The 23,635-nt window shown below is 36.2% G+C and overlaps 1 protein-coding gene across 1 annotated transcript in view; it reads left to right on the forward strand.

The window, feature by feature from the left end:
• Window positions 1–23,635, forward strand: part of SPON1 (spondin 1) — a 187,619-nt gene that overhangs the window by 64,557 nt on the left and 99,427 nt on the right. The gene's annotated exons all lie outside the window — the stretch shown is intronic.

A 23,635-nucleotide genomic window follows, 5' to 3' on the forward strand; every position in this document is an offset into this window, starting at 1 on the left:
GGTGAAATCTCTCATTCTGATTTCCTGAACTTCCCCCTGAATTGACAAAGTGATACAAGTGAGGAGGAGGCCTCGTCCAAGGCAGAATAGTCTGCTGAGACACACTGCAAGGGAGAGCCAAATGGGAGCCAAAGGGCTGTTTTTGACATTTCATCTGCCTGTTTTGTTACGGCAGCCTTTAGCATGCTGTGAGAGGCGTGACTTAGTAAGTAATTGTTATGCAGTATTTTTAATGTATTCTTGGAACATTTTCTGGTTCTGCCAAATGTGCTGAGAATTCAAGATTTGAGAACAGCTGGAATTTTGCAGAAGTATTTATGCTTCAAAATAAATATAATGAGAATGGAAAATAGTACTTTATCCTTCAGTAATGAACAACATCTTTCCCTATTAATCATTATTAATGTATCACAAGCTTGCTTCCCTTGATTGTCTGTTTTTCAGATAAAATAATCTGTTCCTTAATTTGAATATGTGTAAGAAACCCTCTGTACCTACAGAAATTTTTGGTACACTTGTATGGGTCCTTCCTATAGTTGATACTTATGAATATGAAGTCAACAAAACTAAAAGCAGCATTTAAGATTATATTGTTAATTAATCATACTCGGTTTTGGTAACTGCTGTGTGTGAAAGAAGCAGTTATTTCAAGGCCTCCTAGGTAACACTTAGATTCTATACAGTTATATAGAGAGTTAAAATAATAAATTCAATTATATTCATATAGACAGAGTAGAGCAAGCTCAAAGAGGTTTTGCCCACAAGAAAACTTGTATAGCGAAGGCTTTGCGTACTAAATTTAATTTGCTCTTTTGTGATGCTGAGGTTTATATAATAATCACAAGAACAGCTGGTGGGTTTTACAAGAAACTCTGCAATCCAAGGAAAATAAAATAAAAACAGCTTATAATGTAATAAGTGAAATAGTTATGTAAGGAATATGAAAGAGTAAAACAAGTTAAATATGGGGGGAGATGTGGTGGTGGGTATGTTATTCTTTTTATCCTATAATAAACCTTGGGGTGTGTGGGAATAGAAAGTAGGCCTTGACCCTGGAGAACTTGTCTTTGCATCTTTACTGAGAAGTGGCTGGATTTTATCCTAGCAATGCTATGTAAACCCAGATGGATTAAAATTATAGCAGAGTATTCTGTATACCACCTGTAATTTATAATTTTTGCTGCTTACTTAGGAAAAAAAGATTTTCTCTCAGTAGATCCACATAAAGAAAATCAGGTTAGTTAGTATGTTAGTGCTAAAAAAGAGATCACTAACAGCATTTATGGATTACAATTAAAGGGAAGGCAGGGACAGGTGCTAGGACAATGCGGCTCTGCTACAGGCCACCTGATCAGGAGGACAGCATAGACGAGGCACTCTACAGACAGATAGGAGCAGCTTTCTGTTTACAAGCCATGGTAGTCATGGGGGACTTCAACCACCCACTTATCTGTTGGAGGGACAACTCTGCAAAGGACAAATAATCTGGGAGGTTCCTAGAGTGTGTAGATGAAAACTTGCTTTTCCAAGTAATTGAGAGGTGCTGTGCTGGACCTTGTTCTTACCAACGAGGAAGGGCTGGTGGAGTGATGCTAAGCTCAAGGGCAAACTTGGTTGTAGCAACCATTAAATGGTGGAGTTCAAGATCCTTAGGGCAGCAGGGAGGCCTCACAGTAAGCTTATTACCCTGGACTACAGGAGGGCAGATTTCAGCCTGTTCAGGGATCTGCTTAAGAGAGTGTCATGGGATAACATCCTGGAGGGAGGAGAGGCCCATGAAAGCTGGCTGATATTTAAGGATCACCTTCTCTAGGCCGAAGAGCAATGCATCTCAACTAAGAAAATTCAGGTAAAAACTCCACGAGGCTGAAGTCATAAGGTCATAGCTAACTGGCTACAGTTTCAGGAGCTTCTGAAGTCACACATGAAATTAATGAATGTTGCAGTTCATTTCAATATCGGGCCTGTCTGATTGTGTCAAACCTGCAATAATTCCACCGATTCTTCTGTTTCAGTCTAAACCAAGAAATGAACTAAGTGTTATAACTGGATATTACCTAGAGCAGTGCAGCGTATCAACAAACACCATAAAATTTTTATTGAGTTTATTGGACTTCTTGGTTCTTTTTAACAGTGTGTTTAATCTGTGCTAATATTTTTGAGAGTTACTGAGGTCAAGTTCTGCAACCGAGACAGCACTGCTGCCATTTCTCAGGCTCTTTTTTTTAATTGTAGTTTCTCCCTTCAATATCTCTGCCTGCCTTGAAATTTGGTAGCACAGTTTCCTTCCCCACGCTTCCCAATCTACCTCAAGATCCATTTGTTCTTCTACCTTTCCCCTACCTGTCATCCTCCCAGGCTTCTCTGATAGTGTGATGGGAGAAAGCAATTCATTAAATTTACTCTCCCAAGCTGCTTTTGAGCTTTTTGAAAACACAAGAAAGGCAAATGCAGTGTTAATTCTGGTGCCTGGACCCAGGCCCCCAAGCAGCAGCGCAGGGCTGGGGCCGTAGCCCTTCCCTACAAAATGCCACAGAGGATGATGCACTTACAAGGCCAGACCTGGATTTAGAAATCTGATGTGTTTGCTGTTCTTTTAGGCAGTTTCTTAGGTGAATAGACATGTATTCATGTAACCAGCATCTGTGTCATTGACATTGTCTAAGATTTTATTCAGGGATAAAATAATTTTGAATTATTACTAAAAAAATTACTGTCCATGTATGAAACGTAAAAAAGCAAAAAAAGGGCCTTCTTTAAATGGTGCTTTGTTAAAAAGTATCCTAACAATTGTGTCATTATCTATAAAGTCTCAGGAGTGAGCATTTCTGCTCCCTGTTTGACAGACTGCTGAATCATCATCAGCTTTTCTTCTTGACTGAGCACCTGCAAATGCTCTGATTTGCGTTTTGACTGTAAAGAGCCTTTATGATATTTTTACATGAATGGTCCTGGGTACTGTAAACTTGCTTTGTACTTTGTTTATCTGGGAGAATTTAAAAGAACTAATCAGCCTTTTTGTCAAACTTTTCCTGGCAGCCTGGAAGGATAGCTACAGCAAGTGTTTTAGTAAAACAATGTCAAGTGATTGATGTGTAAAATATGATAATTCATGTGTTAGACTTGAAGAGTTATAGATGAACAAAGGATAGAGAAGGAATTGTGTGAGGAAAAGAACATTCACTAACCTTATGCATCTCTGAAATATATTCACACTTTTACTTTGCTTTTAGAAAGTCTTATTTTTCCAGAAGCAGTTATTTGGTAAACTGCATGGAGGGAAAAAAAATACAGCATTTGAAAGGGGACTTCATCCATGTTGTGATTGCTTTGTTTAAACAAGCAAACAAACAAGATGGTTAATACATGAATCAAAAAGAATAAAGCATAAAGCTAGATTTTGTATCCTAGACAGATGAAACAAGATTAAAATAGAGACATAGTGATTCCTGTTTGATTTAAGTGTCTCGCACCATAAGATAACTCATTTGATTTTGCCTAATTATTTTAGGATAAACACTAAGTAATTTTGCCACTGATTTTTTTAAAAAAACAGGAAAAGTAATATTCTGTACCATGCTGCTGTCTCCAGGAAATGCAGTTTGTACTCTCTGCTTAATCCCTATGGACACATAGATTATATTCTTACATAGGTTTGGTTTAATGCTCTCTGAAATGTCAGTAAGTGGAATGGCTTTTTCCATTGTCTTCAGCAGCCTCAGGTTAGAGCTGACTATTCCTCTGGACCTTTGAGAGAGCAAGTTCTGCTTTCCAAAAGAGGCTTGTAGTTTTTTTGACACATGAGAATTTATGTGAAGGCCATTTCTTAGTTAAATATTGGACCTGAAATATCTGAAACACTGTACAGAATAAACCAGGTAATTGTTATGACTCTATCCAAACATTTCTTTTTAGAAAAGAGTTCTGATTTGGATTTTTTTAAAGAAAAAAGGAGTAATTTCTTTGTTCCACTGATTTATTTTTTGAGGAATGCAATTTCAGTGCTTCATTTGAATAGTTATTCATTTCATTGCCTGTTTTTTAACACAGCACTGTGTTCTTCCATAGAAATATGGGGTCATTAGATTTTTTTCTGACTGCAGCTGGTAAATCACCTGAATTACAAAGAAGAATCTGCAATATGTTAATTACTTTCTGGTATAGTGCTAGACAAATTATTATCATGTTTACCGAAATAGCCTCAAGATTTTGCACTTCGAACTATCTGCTGTTGTGTACTCACAGAGGTTTAAGTCAGCTAACCAACCAAGGAAGTTCAACTGAGTTGCACTCGTGCTTGACAGAACAGCTAAAAATTCTCCCTGAACACTTAAGCCTCAGAGACCATGATAGGCCTCATGATGAAGAAGGCTACTTTGCACTTGAAAGCAGCCATTGCTGCAGAGGTAGTTCAGTCTGTACTTGTTTAAAATAGCTGAAACTTAGTGAAAACATGAGGGCTTGGCCTTTGTATGCAAGATCTTAGGCCCTTTTGCCACATATGACTATTTATGTTTCTGCTGCTATTGCTACTCATGGAAGAAGCTGGCCAACTGGGATGTCTATATTTGCTTAATGAAACCTTCAGTGAGTGGCATCAACATACTCAGAGGGCTTCCTTCTTCCTCAGTCCCTGGGAGAAGATTCGAGTTCCCAGCCACTTTTCTGAGGCACCTGCTGAAAAAAATACCACAGTAACACTTGCGAAATATTAATAGGTTTGTAAAGTCTTAAAAAAAAAAAAAAAAAAAAAAAAAAAAAAAAAAAAAAAAAGAGTACAGTCACTATTCTTGCAACTAATCCAAGAGCCCTTTAGGTGTCTGTGCAAAGCCCACATAAATTTTCAGCAGATTTTGGACTCAATCTAACAGAGAAGTAGTGAACTCTGTCCCAGTATGCCTTCTACTTTAGTAACAGCCTGACTGCATGTTTTTAATACTGTATTCAATTTAATTCTGAACAGATTAGGCTGCTTGATTACAAATTTGCATTTAGACTTTTGTTTGCTCAGTTAGACTCCTCCGTTGCTCTGTGCATACACCTCTTTTGTGAGCTATAGTACTTTTTGTGCTTTTTGAAAATGTTAAGTAGTGTATTTTCCATCCTTTCCTTTTGCAAGATATGCCTTATATAATAATTTTAAATCTCTGTCATGTTGGTAATTTAGAAGTTTTGAAATGCCTGCTTGCTGTGCTAAATTTCTGCCAAAAAAAGAAATTGTTGTCTGTTTATGTCATAAAGGGAAGATTTATCTATTAGTAACTCACTCATGCAACAGGGTTCAAAACTTCCCTTTTAGAGTGGCTTCCATCTTTTAATCAGCTTCTGTTGGCAACTCTAATTAGGGTGAGCAACAGCTTATGTTCTTTTCTTTAAAATCCAAACAAAACCTGTTAATCACAACTGCATTCTTTTTTTAGGACTTGGTAATAAGAAAGACATGCTTCTCTAATAAGAAATAAAGCTGTTGTTGAATGCTGTGCCGTTTTGCTCTTTGTGGCCCTATAGTTAACTGCTGTTATTGAATGCTGTTAAATTACAGTATTCCTTTTGAAAAGACACATTTTTAAAAGGTGCCTTTTCTGCTGACAATTATTTAAATCAAAAACCCCTCTAAAAATTATTTTTCTATCTTACTAGTGACTGATAAAGCAGATACTTAGAGGTCACTTCACTTTAAAAGGAAAAATGGATGTTTTTCTGACATAACAGTAAATAAATTACATTTCAACAAGTTCTTATTCTTCTGAAGAAAGTGTGGAAAGCCACAAATTTAAATTTCTTCACTGGGTTTTATTTCTGTAGGCTTATGTTCCCATCAGTAAGCTTGTATTTGGTTTCAGTGACTCCTGTAGTCTCTAACTAGAATTAAATTGCAAAAGTTTTGATTACTTGTGCAACTATTAAGCAGTCTTGTTTTGGCTTTTAAAATAACTAAACATCTGGAATGTTCACTTTGAGGTATCAAAAAGAAAGGAAACATTCAGCTATTAAGGTAAAAAAAAAAAAATCATGGTTGGTTTTTATCTTTTAGTAAAAGCTTTACTTCCACTTCATTCAGAAAAAAAACCCTATTGTTTTGTTGGTGAAAGTAGTCCCTGTAAATACTGTAAAATTGGTATAATTTTTAATAATTCTGAACAGTACAAAGTACCTTCAGTTACTCTAAAAGCCATTGAAGTTAATCACTATTTTACAAAATCATCCTCTGATAAATATGTATTAAGTGATATATTATTTTCTGGGCCAAAATGGGAAAGATACAACATGCTTTGAATAGTTCATGCAGTCAGCCAGTAAAAATTAGTAGGAGAATTTGTGCCTGTTAAGTGCTCTGAACATATGCTTGTGCTATGGAAAAGCTCTTAATCAGTAGAGCACAGTCCTTAGGCCACGGTTATTCTACGTGTGGCTCTTTGCAGGATTAGGAGAGCTGGCAGGTCTTGAACACACTGAGCTGCTGTTGTTTCAAAAGTATGTTGCATTGCAGGAAATTTCTTCATTTACTTAAAAATGGAAAATGCTCTGGGAGATTGTCAGCACTGAACAGACTCCTGTTAGGACCTTGTCTTCATATGAAGTAATCTCATGTTGACTTGTGCATGCTGCATGTTGCTGTGCCATGGAAACAGAGCATCAAAAGCACTTCTCCCTCTCTGTATTGAGTTCCTGACGTGCTGTGCTCTGCCCACCAACCAATCTCCAGTCTGCTCAAAAATGTGGAATTTCCCCCCAGCTGACGTGGCTTCCAGTCCAGCATTTCCTGTCTAAAGACATAATTTAAAGGGGTGATATTCTGTCAATGTCTGGGACACTGCTACCCTCCTTAGGGCTCCCAGGAGTCAATGCTGTTGTTCAGTAGAGTTGTCAGCTGGACTTCTCTCCACCTGCCCCTGGGAGAAGCTGCAGGAGGTTGCTGACTAAGGCCTTATTTCTTAAGCCCTTTTCTCAGAAGTTACTGACATGTCCTATCTTCCCTTATTCCTTGTCAGCCTAGAACTGCTGATTGTTCTGATAATAGACAAGTAGAGATGATATAAACATTTTTATATATTTTTTTTAATTTTGTTATTATTTTCTATCCTTTTAACAGCAGTTAACTATTTGATAATAAATAAGGCAGCTTGATGTTTTTAAAATTCCGGGTTGTGAGCTCTCATCATGCTTAATGAATTTGAGGGGTTTCACACCTTTATCTTGTATGGGAGTCTTTGAAGTTTTGTCCTGTGAATAATTACTCAATTATTGTTATTAAACAATTTGCATAACCATAACATGAGTTAGTTCAGCAGTTTCCCTTTCATTTAACTTAATTTGCCTTGCTGCTTGTTTTCTTCCAGTTATCACAGACCCTCCATTCCTAGTATGAAACAGAAAGAACTACAACTTTTTAGTAAAATCCTATAGTCAGGCTGTCTTTAAATAAAAAGCCTTCACACAAGGCAGAATTCTCTTTGCAGAAGACAAACTCCTCAAGAAAGAAGTCTAGTCTTTCATCAGTAAATTCTGATGCTAAATCTTGAAGAAGTGGCACCAACAAAAATTCCAGCCCTTTTTGGTGTCTGTAATAGTTGAGAGCCCCATCAAAGCTTAAATTTATTTTCTCTGCCTTTTTGATAACTGCCTGGATTGCAGTAAAGCAATGCTAGAGGAGGGAAACTGTTGCTTCAGCTTCTGATAGATCCGTTCATTTGGACTGGATGCAATAATTTTAGCTCTCTAGTACACAGACATAAAAGTCACTAGGAAATATCATCTGTTCAGCACAATATGATTGGATTGCTAGACATTATTTGCTAATTTTGAAGTCTTTTAAAATATCTTGCCTTTTCATTTCCTGCAGTTAGATTTTATCACACTATTCTGCTGTCACAAAATTATTACTATCCTGTAGCAGATTAATCCAGTGGAAAGATGTGATGAAATTACTTTCAAATCTTTTTTTCAGCCTACCACTGTGGTATTTTTAAAACGAACATTTCAGATGCAGTGCTGCTTCTTGTGCTGTACATACTGAGGGGCAAGGTCTATCTAATACCAGAAGTTCAGCACTCCTAACACCAGACTGTGGTCAGACAAAATAGTCTGATCTGGATTTATTGCTTGCAACTACTCTGTTTTGGAATGGCAGCTCTAAATCCTAAAAAGGCACAACAGATGCATTTCAGGAGTGACTCCAAGGCACACAGGAACTGCCTTACAGAAACACAGCAGAATGCTAAGTAACACAAACTGTAGAAGAGCTAACACCAATTATGAAATTGTTTGATGAGTGTGTAGAGCAGACACGTAGCCTCCTTCTCCTCTAGGGGACGTTGCCTAAACTCCTGTTGACTTTAGCTAAGTCTATATTCTAAGGGTGAGAGTACCACAAAAAACTAAATTAGGGAAGAGTTTACTTCTCTCAAACTACTTCCATCTGCAGTGACTTACCCTGTGATTAAAATGCAGTGGCTGCATAGCCAGTGACATTCAGCTGCCTATTAAGGAGGTGCTGCAAACACTAAAGAAGTGTCTGCACTCTCATTAGCGGCATTTGTCAGGAACCACAGGATCTTCCCCTGTTTTCTCTCTTGTTGCATTGTAAATATTGTTCAAAGGAACAGCATGATATAAGAGGTGAAGCTGAAGAGCTTATTTGACTTGCAAATACTTAATTATTTAGACAAATTTTTAACGTAGGAAAAACGCCCATGATGTCAGGTTCATCATTCTGGCATTAGCTTTTTGGGGCTTTTTGTTTGTTTAGAAACCTCAGTTCTGGACTCTGATACTGTGATTATATCAGATGGTTATTTCCACCTAAATTCCGGCAGAACAGTCAGGAAAATACCATGTACAAATATAATATGTATTTCCAAAATCAAATATATGAGTGCTACTTGTCATACACCTGTGTCATTTTCTAAGGCAGCTCCTCTCAGTTAAATATCTAGGTCACAGATACTGATTTCAAAATCTATTTATTGCATGTAACGTGCATCTTAAGATATTAGGTCACGTTTATATTAATCTGTAATGAATCAACTGGCCCAAGACACTGAGTAGAGAGTTTATTCTTCAGTTTTTATTTCAGGTTTTAACTGTTTCCTTAGATTTCTGCTCTGAATCTGAAAGGACCCTAATGTGTTGTAGTTTACTTCAGGCAAAAAAAAAAAAAAAAAAAGAAGCAGGACTATTTTTTCTGTGCCGTGGCTGAGGGAAGAGGTTAATGGTGTTTCCTGGTTTCCTGTCATTCGGGAAAGAATGACATGCTTGCAGATTGTACATCTCTTAGAGTTCATCAGTCAAACCTTGACATGAAATAAAATATGAATGGATTAGGCAATGTCCCATATGCTGCGACCTGAAATAGATTCAAGTGTTAACATGGGTCAGATGAAAGTGTCTGTTATCACCATTAATTTCTGGTTACAAACTCCCTTGATTCCTTTTTTAAAATATGTTACTGGGTTCTCTGCCAGTCAGCTCTCCCCTTCAAACATGACTTGACTCATTCATTTTATTCTTGCTTCGGTCAGTGATATCTTCAAATAAATACCATAATTTATATCCTGGGCCGTATTCTGCTATTCTAAGAACATCCTATGGAAAAAAACCTATACAAATTGCAAATGAGACAATCATGAGAAGAGTGGCATTTTTGTTACCTGCATTGACATTCACCATTTGGTCACAGTATTGTACTATGTTCCCTTTAAGTTGATAAGACTAATGTAGATGGTGAGGGTGCAATTATTTTTGCCCCTCCCCTTCTTTTGTAACTGACTTCCTGAACACTTTCAGTACTTTGAGGACATTAAATATTTTAAAAATATCTTATTTAAGAATAAATATCAATGTAGAGAAAAGAATTCTTTAAAATAGCCTGTTTTTAAATTCCATTGACGTATGGAAAGGAAAAAGGGTTTATTAATTATTTTTTTTTATTATAGACTGAAAGTACACTTGGACTACATAGTTACAAGTTATTTTGATACAAAAAACCCAGATAAATAATTGATATTAGTTGCAGGTTTGTGTATTGGTTATTGAATATCTGACAGACAGATATGCCTATAAACCAGGCAAGGATTAAGTAAGTGTGAGTGCATTTGTGACATTATAAATTGCGTGATATGTGATGGGATTTATTGCTTCTGCTTGGATATAAATTCCTATATTAGTTGACAGTGGAGTGATAGTGGAAAAGGATGGATGATTTCATGAAGACTATAATTTTCAGCATACATAAATCAGAATTGCTACTTTTCCTTTCCAGTATTCTTATTAATCTGTTAACCGTACCTATTTCTTTTCTGTTTGGTAAAGGATTCTTAATATGAGGGTAAGGGGAACAAAGAGGGGGGAAGTGGACAGTCAGTGGTTTTTGCCTACAGGGGAAGAAATTATAACTTTGTTCATGATTTATGAACATATTCTTCATTTGGCTTTGCAGTCATGAAGGTTGGGTTCTACAAAGTGATAATTTATTATTTATGTTTAGGTTGCTAAGAGGAAGAACTTGTGCTTTAGGGCCATGCAGGAGGTTGAAGACAAACCCTTGTACCTCTAACATGAGCAATGTACATTCCACCTAAACTTTTGTAAATATATATTGTCACATATGAGCCTACTAGAATACTGATTAATAACTGTTGACTCCCTTCAGTCAGCTCTTGCTTTTTCCCTGCATTCACCCTCCAAAACATCAAAATGCAGCATTTCCTCTAAGTGTTCTTCCAAAAAAGTTAGGTCAGTTCAAATACACAACTAAAACATCACTGTCATTCCATCCTCACTGCTTCAGTTTCTCACAATTTTCAGAATATAGTTTGTTATATATATGGGTTTTTTGCTTGCATTCCTCTTACAGCTGAGAATGGGCCTCTAAAGGCAGTTTTCCATAACTGCATGTAGTGCAGGTTTTGCTGAAAACTTCACGATGTGACTTGTCTGCTTTTAAAATAAAACACAGAGGAATAAATAGGTCTTTGTCATCATTAGTTTTAAAGCAATTTATGCAAAGGGGAATGTGTGTGTATAAAAAAATGTGCATAATATGCAAAGACCTATATGGCCATATAATACATTTTTTAATATTTAGATATGAGAATGCTGTTGATAATAATTTTCTTATCTGTGTAAACTACATCAAAAGTCTGTAGCTAGCCATATACTTGAAACAAGAAATATATCCACTAGCTAAAATCTGCTTGAGCATCACTAGATTTTCCTCTTGAGACATTTTATCAAGGGACTAGGTTGTCATTAACTAATATACAGCCACGAATAGTAGCAGTTTATTTTCTTAAAAACACAAGGTGCATGCATCCCACAAATCTTTACATTAAGAAAGGCATCCAGAAGTTCTTAAAAATAATTTTGCAAACACTATCTGTTGCTATTACTTCCTTTTTCCTTGGCTTAAAAATGCACAATACTGCAAATCAATGAAATCTCTTGGTTATTTAAATTACATGACAAGACTTTTGCTGTAATATTAAAGAAATAACTTGTGTTGACAGCAAATTGAAAAGGCATATTTTCTTTTTAAGTATAGGGGTTTGAATCCCACACATAGGTAATCTTAGAAATGTAGTGCAGAAGCTTTTTCTTTCATTTTCCAAATGGAAATGCAATTTTTTCTACATCCCATATAAATTCACTTTAATAATCACACCTTAAAATTAAAACTTAAAATTTTGTTGTGTCATTAATCAAATAAAAATGTTTCATTTGAATTATATAGGCAAGGAAATACCCACAGTAGATACCTATTCATAAAATATAAAATCTGTCAGTAAATTATCTGTCAACTGCCACTGTGGAAATTCTCCTGTTTATTTTTTTTCCTGTTTTTAATTAAATTTTTACATAAAAGATTGGTTAGAATTAGTCCACATGTGCAGTTCTGCTGTGCTTCCTCCACAGATGAAGGAGGGAGACTCAGGAAAGAACAGACAATCTTCATCACTTCTGTATATAGAAGTGTTATATTCTAGAGTCTCATCTGAGAGTATTTACCAAACAATCTTTAACCGGTGTAATTTACATACCTTACAATGCAGAAGACTCTCTGTTTCATTGCATCAATATCTAATGTGCATTTTCCAGTCTGTTGTCATCATCAGCCCTGGATTCCCACCTGGTTTCAGATGGCTTTGCCACAAACAAACCTTCAGTGCTTCTGCTGCCAGTAGTAATGATGTTGCCCCAAAGTTGTGGATGTTCAGAATGGTTTTGATCAGACACAAGCAATGCACTGAATTCAGAAGACCCAACACCTGAGTTTCTGTAGGTGTCCTTTTGAAGTGGGCATTTTTATAGATTGCTACTTATGTTTTGTATGTGTGCACGTGTCTGTCAGCAAGTATACTCAGTTCATCTGAATTTTTCATCGGTTCAGCAACGTTAAGAATGTGAAAGGCAGGTCACTCCTGGATTATCTTATTCATAAAATATCAATGATATTCATCTTTGTTCACTCAGTCAGAAGCCTGCCTATGTGAAAGTCAGTGCATCTCTGCACACTTGGGACTTGCCTGCCTGGGGCAACTTTTGGATATAAGGAATGGTTTGAGTCTAACAGACAGTAGTTATGCTGCATTAACTCCCCAGATGGGAACTGTTGTTCTGGAGAGGTGGCTTTCTTGCATGTTAGCTTAGTAGGGTTCCAGCACGCTAGAAGAGCAAACAGAGGGAAAAAACCAGCACCAAAGAATCCTAGCACGCAGTAACAGTGCTCACAGGGCAACAGATCTTACAGTAGCTCTTTGGGGAAAAAGAATCCAGAGCACCCTGTCCTGAGAGTTACTGAGTAGACATCTTTCCTTGATATTACTGCATATAGCACCAATGCTCATTAGATTCAACTGAAAGGCTCCTCATGACTTTAATGGGAGTTGAACATTCACCCCAGAGTCCTTAGCCAGTTGTAATCCCAGTGGTTTCACTTAGAAAATTCTGTAACCTTTCTTCTTGGGGCTAGTGTGGGTTTGGGGCATACTGAGCTTTTGGAGTCTGTCATATCACCTCACAGGACAAAAGTCTAAATCAAAACATTTATTTTAAAAGAAAAAAACTTCCAATGTGAACTCAAGATACTTATTTCAGAGTGAAATTCCAGGGGAAACAAGTGTCCATTTTTACATGGGATAGTGTGTCTGTAGTTAAGTGGGGACAGTATGTTTTTACATCTCTCCTTACTTAACTTGTGATTTTAATAAAATATTAGTGTCTGTTTTGCTTGTGGAATCACATTTGTACTTTCATGACACATTCAGAAGAAGTGCCACTCGGCCTCAGCACTTTTGCAACAATGTTAAGGAAAATGGATGGAAAAAATTCATTTTCACTGAACAGAATAAGGAGGGAACTTATTCCATAGATACTCAGTTGTTTTAAATGCTTCTCTTTTCAAAAGTTAATTATGTGATTGCTGAATTACTTAAGAGCTGAGACGAACGTATCTATAATGAGCAGAATCCAAATAGATTTTTAATGCATCTTTTTTAGCTCTCCCTGTGGCTAGTAGTGCTTAATAAGATCTTCATTTACAATAGATTACTGCTACTTTTTTAAAGTACTTTCCCACTCTCCATAATTGATGTATTAGTATATCCCCTAAGCATATTTTCTTGTTCGTCTTTACTCCATTAAGATTAAACAGAATGGTCATTAGATCATAAAGAAATAAAATATTCACTTCCCTACTTACTGCAAAAAAGCTGCTATTATCTGTCAAATATAAAGATTAACTTTACCTTCAGGTACATTTTTAATGGCCTTTTAAATATAGCCCTGAACCACTGTAACACACAGTAACAGATGAAGAACTTTCTTCATCAGGGGAAGTATATCTTAATTAGGAGTCAGCCTTGGAATTTTTTGCTCAGCTCATGCTCTTAGCTGTGAAGGATTTTTATCCTTGGTTATCTGAATTCATGCCAAAGTTGCAATGCAGGTTAAAATTAGGGAGACGATTTGTACTTTAGTAATTGCTATAGACTTTTAAAAAGTTTTTAATTAAAATGTCAAGGATCGTATTCTGTATATATTTCTTGTTCAAATAACACTGGAGAATGTGAGTTTATAAATATATGAAATAATCCAGTTTTCAGTGTGGAAGTATAAATTGCATTTGCAAAGAGGTGTTCAATCATGTGACAAAACCAACATATATCACGCTTAGAAATTTAGCCTGGCAGAACGGTGTGTTTCCCTTATTCCCTATGTTGCCACATTATTCTTTTCCACTGCTTTTCCTCTAAGGGAGAAAGAGTTTGTTTCAAATGGTGAAAATAATTTTCAAAGGGCAGCCAGGAACACAGAGGCCACTTCTGTTTTTTGATGGAGTACTAACACGTATAAAACAGATAAAAGATATGCATCAGCACAACCGCACAGCTGTTTGTGCCAGCAATGGTCATGTTTACTCTCCTCCAAACTAGATAAGCTTTGCAGAAGAAATATGGTGTTAATGACAGATTAAGTTTATCATGAGGAATTGCAGTCAGATTTATTTTATTGATTATTTCATTGTTAACTCTTGTCATGACTCCGAAGTCTGTGCTCACAACCAGAGCAGTATTAATATTCTGTAGTTTTGATTGTTACTGGTGGTGATGTCTCTCCATCAGTGCTTGGTTCTGGGTCATTTTTCTGCCTGCCCTGATATTACTGGAATCGTTTAAGATTTGGCTGTCATTCAGAATCACATTTACAAGCTTTGGGATTTTATTAGTTTTTTTAAATGTTGCTAATTTCTCTAACACTTAAGGTCTTTCATGGGAAAAGACCTTTTCTAAAGAAGTCTGGTGTGCTATAATGGCAGATTTTGTTTACAAGGGTGAGCAAAATGACACAACATTTCATCTAATTGAAAAGAAATAGTTTTTAGTGAAGAGTTGAGGGGAAAATTAAAGAAAGTGGTCATTGTGATGCTATAAATTGAAATTATAGTCAGCAGATGTTGTGAAATACCTTATTTTAAAACCAAGTATATGTTTGATTAGATTAAGGCTTTCATTTTTTTTAAGTCAGAAACTTAGGCTTTAAGGTAACAATCCTTTATCATCAAAGCCACCACTTTCTTTCAGTAGTGCTTTGCTTTTGTTAGGTGCAGATACCTTCCTGAGTACCTCTGGATCTCCAGGGCTGGATCAGCTGTCCATGCTAACAGTTGGGTTCTGATCTGATCCCAGCACTGCTGCCTTCCCCCAGCTGGGGAAGGAAGGTGTTCTTTTCTACCTGACTTCGTGTTTTGACCTATCTCTTGGAAGTTCTGTGTTCTTTGTCATTTGATTGGGTACACAGGCCCTGTGATGCTTATAGGAAATGTTAGTTCTTTTTTAATCAGCTTTCCTTTGGTAAAAGCATTCTTACTGACACGTCCCTCACTTATTATGTGAAGCAGGTAATTAGGTGATTACTTGTGCTCCACTTAGCATGATTGGGTATCTGTAACTCTCAATAGTCTTGTAGAGAGGCCAGTTTAGAAGGTGCTCCTCCAGTGTCACCTTCATTATCCTGGAAGCCCTCCTGCTCACTGTCTGCTGGAGTGCTTGAGTGGGCCCCACTGGCCCACTCAGTGACTGGCTCTCCTTTCGATTGCATCCACCTGACCTGTCTCAGTGCCCCTGCCTCCCCTCCTAACCAAAGGCTGACAGAGCTGCAGTTAAGTACACTCGATCATCTCAGAGGAGCTCTACTGGAGACAAGGACTGGAATTACATTAACAATAAATAATCAAGATAGTTGTCTCCTTTGACACTTCTGCCAATGTTTTCTGCCAGCCTATATACAGTGCAATAGCAGTGCCATTTCTTATGTATTTGTTGTGCAAAAACGGGCAAAATTAATCCCTTACCTGCTCAGTCATGCCTTTACTTTTCATCCCAAGTTTCCCTCTAATCTTCCTGTAATTGCACTGAAACGGATTTTAGTAAAGGTATAGCAACTTTTCTGAAATTGTTTTCCAGGCTTCTCTTAAAGAACACCTATGTTTCAACCTCTCTCGGATTGTGTGCCATTATTTGGTCAAGTCTTCTGTACTTAAGACTTTCCAGAGTTTATAGGGTATTTATTCATCCATAATGTTAAATGAGATTTTTTTTTTTAATTATTATTTTTTTTTCAGTGGAAGGTATAATCAACTAGCTGGCAAGTGCCTTGTCAGTTTTTATTTCTTCCTTCATGTCTTTTAAACGTGTGTTTCAGGAAGTCTAGGCTTTGTTTCAATTCCAGTATTGTTCTGGCCAGTTAATGCTGAAAAAAAATACTGTGAAACATTGTTAAATTTGCAAGTAAATTATACAAATTCCTAATTACCCCTAATAAGTTTTGGTTGTCCAGATATTAACTAAATTCCCTAAAGTTTCTGCTACTGACTTTAAAGAGAAATGAAAATAAGAATACAAAAAAATTCCAACTAATAAAAAAATAGATTTTCATATCTGGATGACAGAAGTCTCTTAGCTGTTTGATAAAGCAGGGAAAATATCTTTCTCTTTAAAGAAAACATTAGAGCTTGGTTATTCTGTAAAATTTGATATTTTAGTAACAGATAAGACTGGGCCTTATCCATCTGACCCAGTGCAGCCTTGGTGCTTGAAGCACGAACAGACTTCAGTCTAAGAGAAAAAGCTCTGGAATAAGGATGATTGAGATGAGCAATATCTTTCTTATTTGCATATTTATAGCCAAAATTCTTTTTACTTATTTAACCTTCTGTTGCTGGTATGCAGTAATGTAAAATTTTGTGGATATATGAGCTAGAGAGTAGGCCTGATTGCTACCCATTGTTTTTTTCTTAGACGAGCTTGCTACTTTTCCATTAGATCTAGTGTAAACTAGGGGTGTTTTCAAGGATTTAGAAGAAAGAGCTGAAAATATAGAGAAATAAAAGGAAAAGGGTGGTGGCCTATTTGGGATAATGCAGGAGCCTTGCACCTGACTGAGCCACCACTGCACCTGACATGGCTTTTTCCTTGAGCTCATCACATATGTCCCCTGAATCTAGATGCCCTTTGGAAAAAAAAGAAGGTTTTGGTACTCTTTTTTTATCATTATGTTGTTAGGAGAATAAATGAAAATCTATAATTTAGTATATGTTTATAAAGCATATAAAAATGCAAGGGGAGGGACAGGTTTATAATTTCTTTTATACATTTTGCTTAACTGATTAAATTATTTGCAATATCATGATTAAGACACAAATTCTTTTCTTACAGTGATGTCCAGAAATATTTTCTTTTCATAGAAGGTTCATCTAGTGGTTCCAGAGCACTTTAAAATATTTAATAAAAGAAACTTCCTAATACTCATACAAGTTGGCTAGAGAGTTTTTATCAGTGTAAAGTGGGTGAGTGCCTTGCATGTGTTAGAAATCAGCAACTAATCTGGGAATCAGCTTTTTAAGAATGAATATACTTCCAAAGCTTTTCCTGTTTGCTATGTAGAAATTCTTCGTGATCTCCATCAGTAAGTGTTTTATGTTAATGTCCATCCATTGTGTGTTATCTCTAGACTGAATTGTGAAAGAGGCAGATTGTGTTCCAGTACAAAATAAAAGCTGAGTCAAAGGGTCTTTTCTTTGGCCAGTGCCTTTGAGTAGTGCTTTTGACTGGACATGACTTTCAGGGTGGCTTAAACTAAATTCTTTCATTATGAGGTGGTGCTGCAAGAGCTATATTCAAAGATTAATTTCCACAGGAACTTGATACCTGAGAGTTAGTGAGGGTATTAACTGGAAAGATAGAATGGGTAATACAGAATATATTTTGTTGCCTTTTTAATTAGGTCACAGAAAAGTGGCTTGACAATTGTTTAAGGCAGAAAATGAGCAGTTGGGATTCCTTGGCTCTGGTAGTGCTATTGTGTCTGCAATAGTGGGCACTTCAGTCCATCATCTGATATCTCTGACAAAGAGTCAGACAGCCTGAATTAACTGTAATGTTAGGCAAAACATGTATGTTTTGTGACAGTTAATAGCTTATCTGCTTTTGTAGACCACTTGTAAAATGTTGTAAAGGGCTTTTGATTTTCAAGAAAAGGAACATTACTGCTGTTACTCATATACTGCAGCCCTGTGCAGGAGGAGGCTGACAATGAAGGAGAAGCAGAAAGAACTGGGTCATTTGAATATTTCTAAGGTAAAAGACAAATAATTTGATCATCATTTGAGGAGAAACAGGAGATTCTGTAGGAATTAATTAGAATCCTTTTAACAATTTTGCCCTTCTGTGAGTGCGGAGGAAAAAAATTGGACCTGTTCCTTCGCACAGTAGCTGAGACTTGATGATACTACCTTCATTTCTCTCAGTTTGTGAGGCATGAGAAAACAAGATGGGTTCCAAGCACTGGGATAACTCTATTTTCTTCACAGTGTATGAGAAGAGAAAGCCTTCCATGTGTTGATGAGATCATCAGTTTAATAGCAGACGTTTATCTCAGAATGCTCTCTGGAGGTAAACACAACGATCACTTTTAAAGTTAAAAGCATAATTCAGCCTAGCTATTCTCTTAATTCTGTTCTTATTGAGGTGGCTTGATCCAGCTGATCTATTTAAATGGTGAAGAATGCAGCAGACTTTTTTTCAAGAATGCCTTTTATACTTGTTTTAGCTTGATTTAGGATTCAATAGCAAATGCAAAAAAAAAAAAAAAAACTCCTCTCTTTTTAAGCAAAAGGCTTATCAGGTTGGGTGGAAACATACTGAAAAAGGGCATTCTTCTTTATGTTGCACTTGGGAAATGCTGACAAAAAGTTATTTCTCAAATGACAAAAAAACCCCACCATAAGTTCTCATCAGGAATGACACAGATGACTGCAGTCAGTTTTGATGCTAGAAATAGTGCTGCTTTGTTCATGAAGTAAACTGGTTGCTAAGGAATAGGTATGTTGAGCCTTTTCTCATAGAAGAATAGACTAATGCCTGTGGGAGATTCTTATTAGAAGCTGTGTTTATCGAAAAATATGTCCTATAGGAGACACTTTCTCATTAAAAAAACCCAAACGCTTTCACAGTCATGTCAGATTATAATTACTTGTCCAAAATTCAGATAAAGTTTCTAGTATGTCCATCAAAACATTCACTTGGTAGCAGTGCAGGTTGTCTTATATACATTTGCAGAAATTGTACCTGTACGTTTTGCAAACATGACAAAGAATTTCTCAGAAAACTTTCAGTGAGTTAGATGTAGATTATATCTGTAATTATTTATTCCCTGATGTCCTCCCTCTTATTGTATAGCTGTAGAAGTTGGAGCTGCTGAAGTTTTCTCTAAAATAAAAACACTATATAAACAAAGAAAACAAATCACTTATACATAACTGTCTACTTAGCACAGGCATTTGCTTTAAGTTTTCACATTCACTTGATTTGAGTTACTGAATTTAATAACGGTCAAGAAGCAAGTATAGACATGAGGGGGGAAAAAAAAAAAAGGAATGGTTAATAGCAAGGAGAAATGTATTGATTTAATTAAATTTCTGTCATATGCCCTAGGAAGAAATGTCAAATTAAAGCCAGTTATATTGGTTAGATATTTCAGATCTGACACAAATGAAGTCTTTATTAATTCCTTGATTCCTAATTGTCTTATTTGCATCACAGCACACCATAGCTCTTTGATATGGTTCTGCTCTTGCTCCCATTGTAATTACTTAGAACCTGGACACAGGAGAGAGGAATTAAAGCCTGGCTCCTTAATTGCTTAGTTTCTTTTAATATCCAAATATTACCTTCAGGATTTACTTGATGACCACTGCTACTGCTGTCACCTGAAGACCCAGTTCCAATCTCTTTTATCTTTTGGCACATCTTGAAGACTAGGACATACTCATATCCCCATTGTATATGTGAAGAATTGGGCACAGATAAAGTGATTTGTTGAAAGGGCGTGTGGGAAGTCTTTGGTAGAACAGATAATTACTCCATTCCTTGCTATCTAAGGCCACCTCAGAACTTGAATGTGCAGAATAAAAGCCATTAAAAGCCCGCGCTCTTTGGCTGGAGGCCTTAGTTCTGTGCCCTTTGTGGTTGTAACTCCATCTCTGCCTTATTTGTTGCTTCCCTTTCTCCTCCTTGAATCCCTTCAAAGGAGTCAATTTTCCTTTGTTTGTTTTCTGTGTCTTGTCGATTTGTTTGTTGTTGTTTTGTTTTGATCTTCTTCACTTGAGTTTTCTTCCTATTTTTATTTTCCTGCCTTCCATGTACACTCATGTCAATCATTTTCTCTAGACATTCTCTAGAATGTCATTGTTTTCTGCAGAGACCATTTAAATGAATGTAGCTGCATTGTGCTTTTCATGCCCTGCTAGAGTTATGCTAATATGGTTCTGTTTCATTTGAGGTAATTGGAAATGTATGCATCCTGTAGTACTGCTGTTTCATCTCTTGTCTTGAGATCTGCAATGTCACTATTGTTTCTCTCCAGCACTTTTTGTGGAGCTTTGTAGTGCAAAGTGAGCAGTTTTGTTAAAAAAAAATAATAAAAAATTATGTGGTTTTAAATGAATTTGAGGAAAATCTAAAAATTATGTAATTTATATGCAGAAAAATTCTTAAACCAATTTGTATTAGGTTATTCAGAAGATTTCATTTTGCTAAAATTGGGTGTATTTTTTTTGTTTGTGGGGTTTTTTATGGTTTTGCTGTTACATTGTGCATTATGTGCTTATCAAAGAGAATCTAAAAATGCAACATCAGTACTATGTGTTGAAGTGATATATACAAGTATTGATACCAAACAAAAAAACTCCCTTTCAAATGAAAAACAAATATTTAAAGAATTTGAAATATGGTGATTTGAAAAGGTTCTTCATAAATTAATTTATTTCTTTGTAAATTAATTTTTAGCTAAACTGATATTTTCTTGTTGTGATGGGACTTGACATTTTATTAAGTACGTTGTAATGATGAACAGAAAGAATATGAATGAAAAATGTCTTATATGACCAACATTGGGAATCCAAATATAAGATAAGATAGGAGAGGAACCAAACATTACTAGAACAAATATATATATATATATATATAGGAAGATAAGCTCCCTCTGAAAGATGAGGAAAGACAATTAAGGGCAAGTCTGTTTCTTCTGGAGAAGCATACTACTAGAATCATGTCACATTAATGAAAAACAGAATTATACTGGCAAACAGTGTATTGCCCATCTTTGCAGTGGAAACTAATTTTGAGTTTTGATAGGCAGGATTCCCCTTAGCAAATATCCTGAATTACAGGTTCACCTCTGCCAACAGTGCTGGTGCTTTTGAAACAAAGCTAACAGAAAATAATTTTTCTCTCACCTTGGAAGCCATTCTTCCCTTCTTTTTCCAATGCACACACTCTTTCCAAATCACAATTTTAAATTAAGAAGAAAATAGTGTGAGAAGAGTCTCGTAAGCGCAAGAGAAACTTCATTAGTCAAATTATTTTGTTTCAGAACAGAAATGACTTCTATAGTTTCAGCCACAAATTTAGATGAAGATCTTTGAACGTGTCACTAGAATTTTTCTTGACTCTCCTGTGAGTGTTTTAGCCCTGATTATCCCTGCCAATTTTGAGCCAACAAAACTCTTTTATTGTTTTCCCAACATTTACGTAGTTTAGATTTTTTGGTTTAATTTCTTGGCTTGAAAGAATATTGCTGTGCTTAGCTGCAGCTGTTGTGCAGTGATATGATCAGTGTTGATTTTCTCCACCATCACAGAGTTTTTTAGCCATTGTGTTGACCTTGTAGCTGTGCCACCCTTGCTGCCCATCAGGAAGTCTGTAGGTGAGGCCAGTGCCAAGCCCTGCTTTTCTCAGCATCAGAGGAAAATGTGTGCAATACTTATGCTGGTAGTTCCTTGGTTGACTGTTGCCTCACAGCGTGTACAGCACTGATCACTGCAGGGATGTAAGCTTGTGGAGCTGGAAGCACAACATGTCAGCCTGTTTTTAGACCTGTGTCATCTCCCATTACAGCCAGAAGCATGTTTTATGTTGTCATGGAAGAGTTATTAGCGCATGTATGCCTCAGTACTAGCACTGATTTTAACCCTTGGAAAATTTGGCTGTGAAATTAGATTTTTGTTTAAATGTTAATAGTATTTGAGTGGCTTAATTCCATTGTTACATGCTTTCAAATGCAAAGTTATGCCAATAAAGTGGAAAGAAATTTAATAGGCTTAATGGTGCCTTTAGAGTTAAAGTAGCTTTTCTGTGACCTTCTGAGCCATTAAGGTGTTTGCTGACAATGCAGACAAACAGCAGTAGGACTTTACCACTACTGTGTGAGGGATTACTTAATTTTGAAAAGCTTCAGCAAATTTTCATACCTTTTTCTGTCCCCATTCTGTCTGGCTGCTAGAACCTGTCTGTACTCCAAATACCTTATCTTCCTCCTTGACAGGGTATTTCTAAACATACAGAAATCTGTGGACCTAATTGCTGTTGAATATTTTTCCAATTGTGTTTCCCAGGAAACAGTCTGAACCATAAAAAGTACCCTAACTGTGAAGTTAAGGTATTTATACTTTCTGTACCTCCAGTCTTAAGATTTTGCTTTAGCCATTATAATTTTGAAACAATTATCATTTTGCATGTAAAAATAATTATCAATTAGACTGAAATTTAATAATGTGTTTCTTCAGAGTATCTCAAAATACAGTGTGCTTTGTGCAGCAGTGGAGGTACATTATTTATGCTGAAATGCAGTGTTTGGATTATTAATATCCAGCATAACTTTTGTGGCTAAAATAGCTAAATAATAAGACAGTGTAATAGGCAGGTCTTAGAGAGCTATGGGTGTGACAGGATCATGTATGGATGAATTTGAAAGGTTTGAGACTGGCTTAAGACATTTGCACACATGGGGCCATACTGGTTTTCCAAATGGGAGCAAGTAGGGTAGATCAGCTTTTGCACTGATTTAATGTTGGAATGGTGGGAAATGCAGTAAATGCTATAATTTGTCAGAGACAATTGTAAATGTGAGTGAATAATGATCAGGGAATTATATTATTCCCATGTCATGCTTCTTGCTGTATTAACAGATGATAGTAATTGTAGGAAGATTGAAACATTATCTTAGGTAAATCTGAATATTTATTAATTTTATGAAAATTACAAGAAAAACCTAGCAAGGTATCCTAAACTCCTCAGTTTCAAGTAGTTCTCGATACATCAAAATCCATTTAAATCCGTTAAGATAGTTTAAAATAAAAAAAAAAAGTTGCTGTAGGAATTTGCTGCTTGATAGTAGTTGAAATTCACATACTGTAGCTTGAAAGGGAGCATTACCAGTACTGTTCCAGGAAATGCCTACTGCCCCATATTTTCCTCAAAAGCTGCATCTTGTATTTCAGAAGTAGTTCTCAGGTTTTTTGCATTCCCAGTTTTTTTCTGCTGTTACAGCTAGCATTAATGTTATTCTCTGTTTTTCTACCACTGACCCTACATTTCTGGAAATCACAACGTAGGAGTTAACCTAATTATGAGGTGAAACATAAGTGTCCAATATTGGAGTATTTAATTAAAACCCCACAACTTTTCCTTTACCAGTGTTTTTTGCAGTCAACTGTAAAATAATGGTTTATTGTGAAAAGTAGATGTATAAAAACCCCACAATGAATCCATCTGCTGTCCCACTGGAATGCTCCTTCCCC

The sequence above is a fragment of the Apus apus genome, chromosome 5 (assembly GCF_020740795.1).
Source record: "Apus apus isolate bApuApu2 chromosome 5, bApuApu2.pri.cur, whole genome shotgun sequence".
Classification (NCBI taxonomy): Eukaryota; Metazoa; Chordata; class Aves; order Apodiformes; family Apodidae; genus Apus; species Apus apus.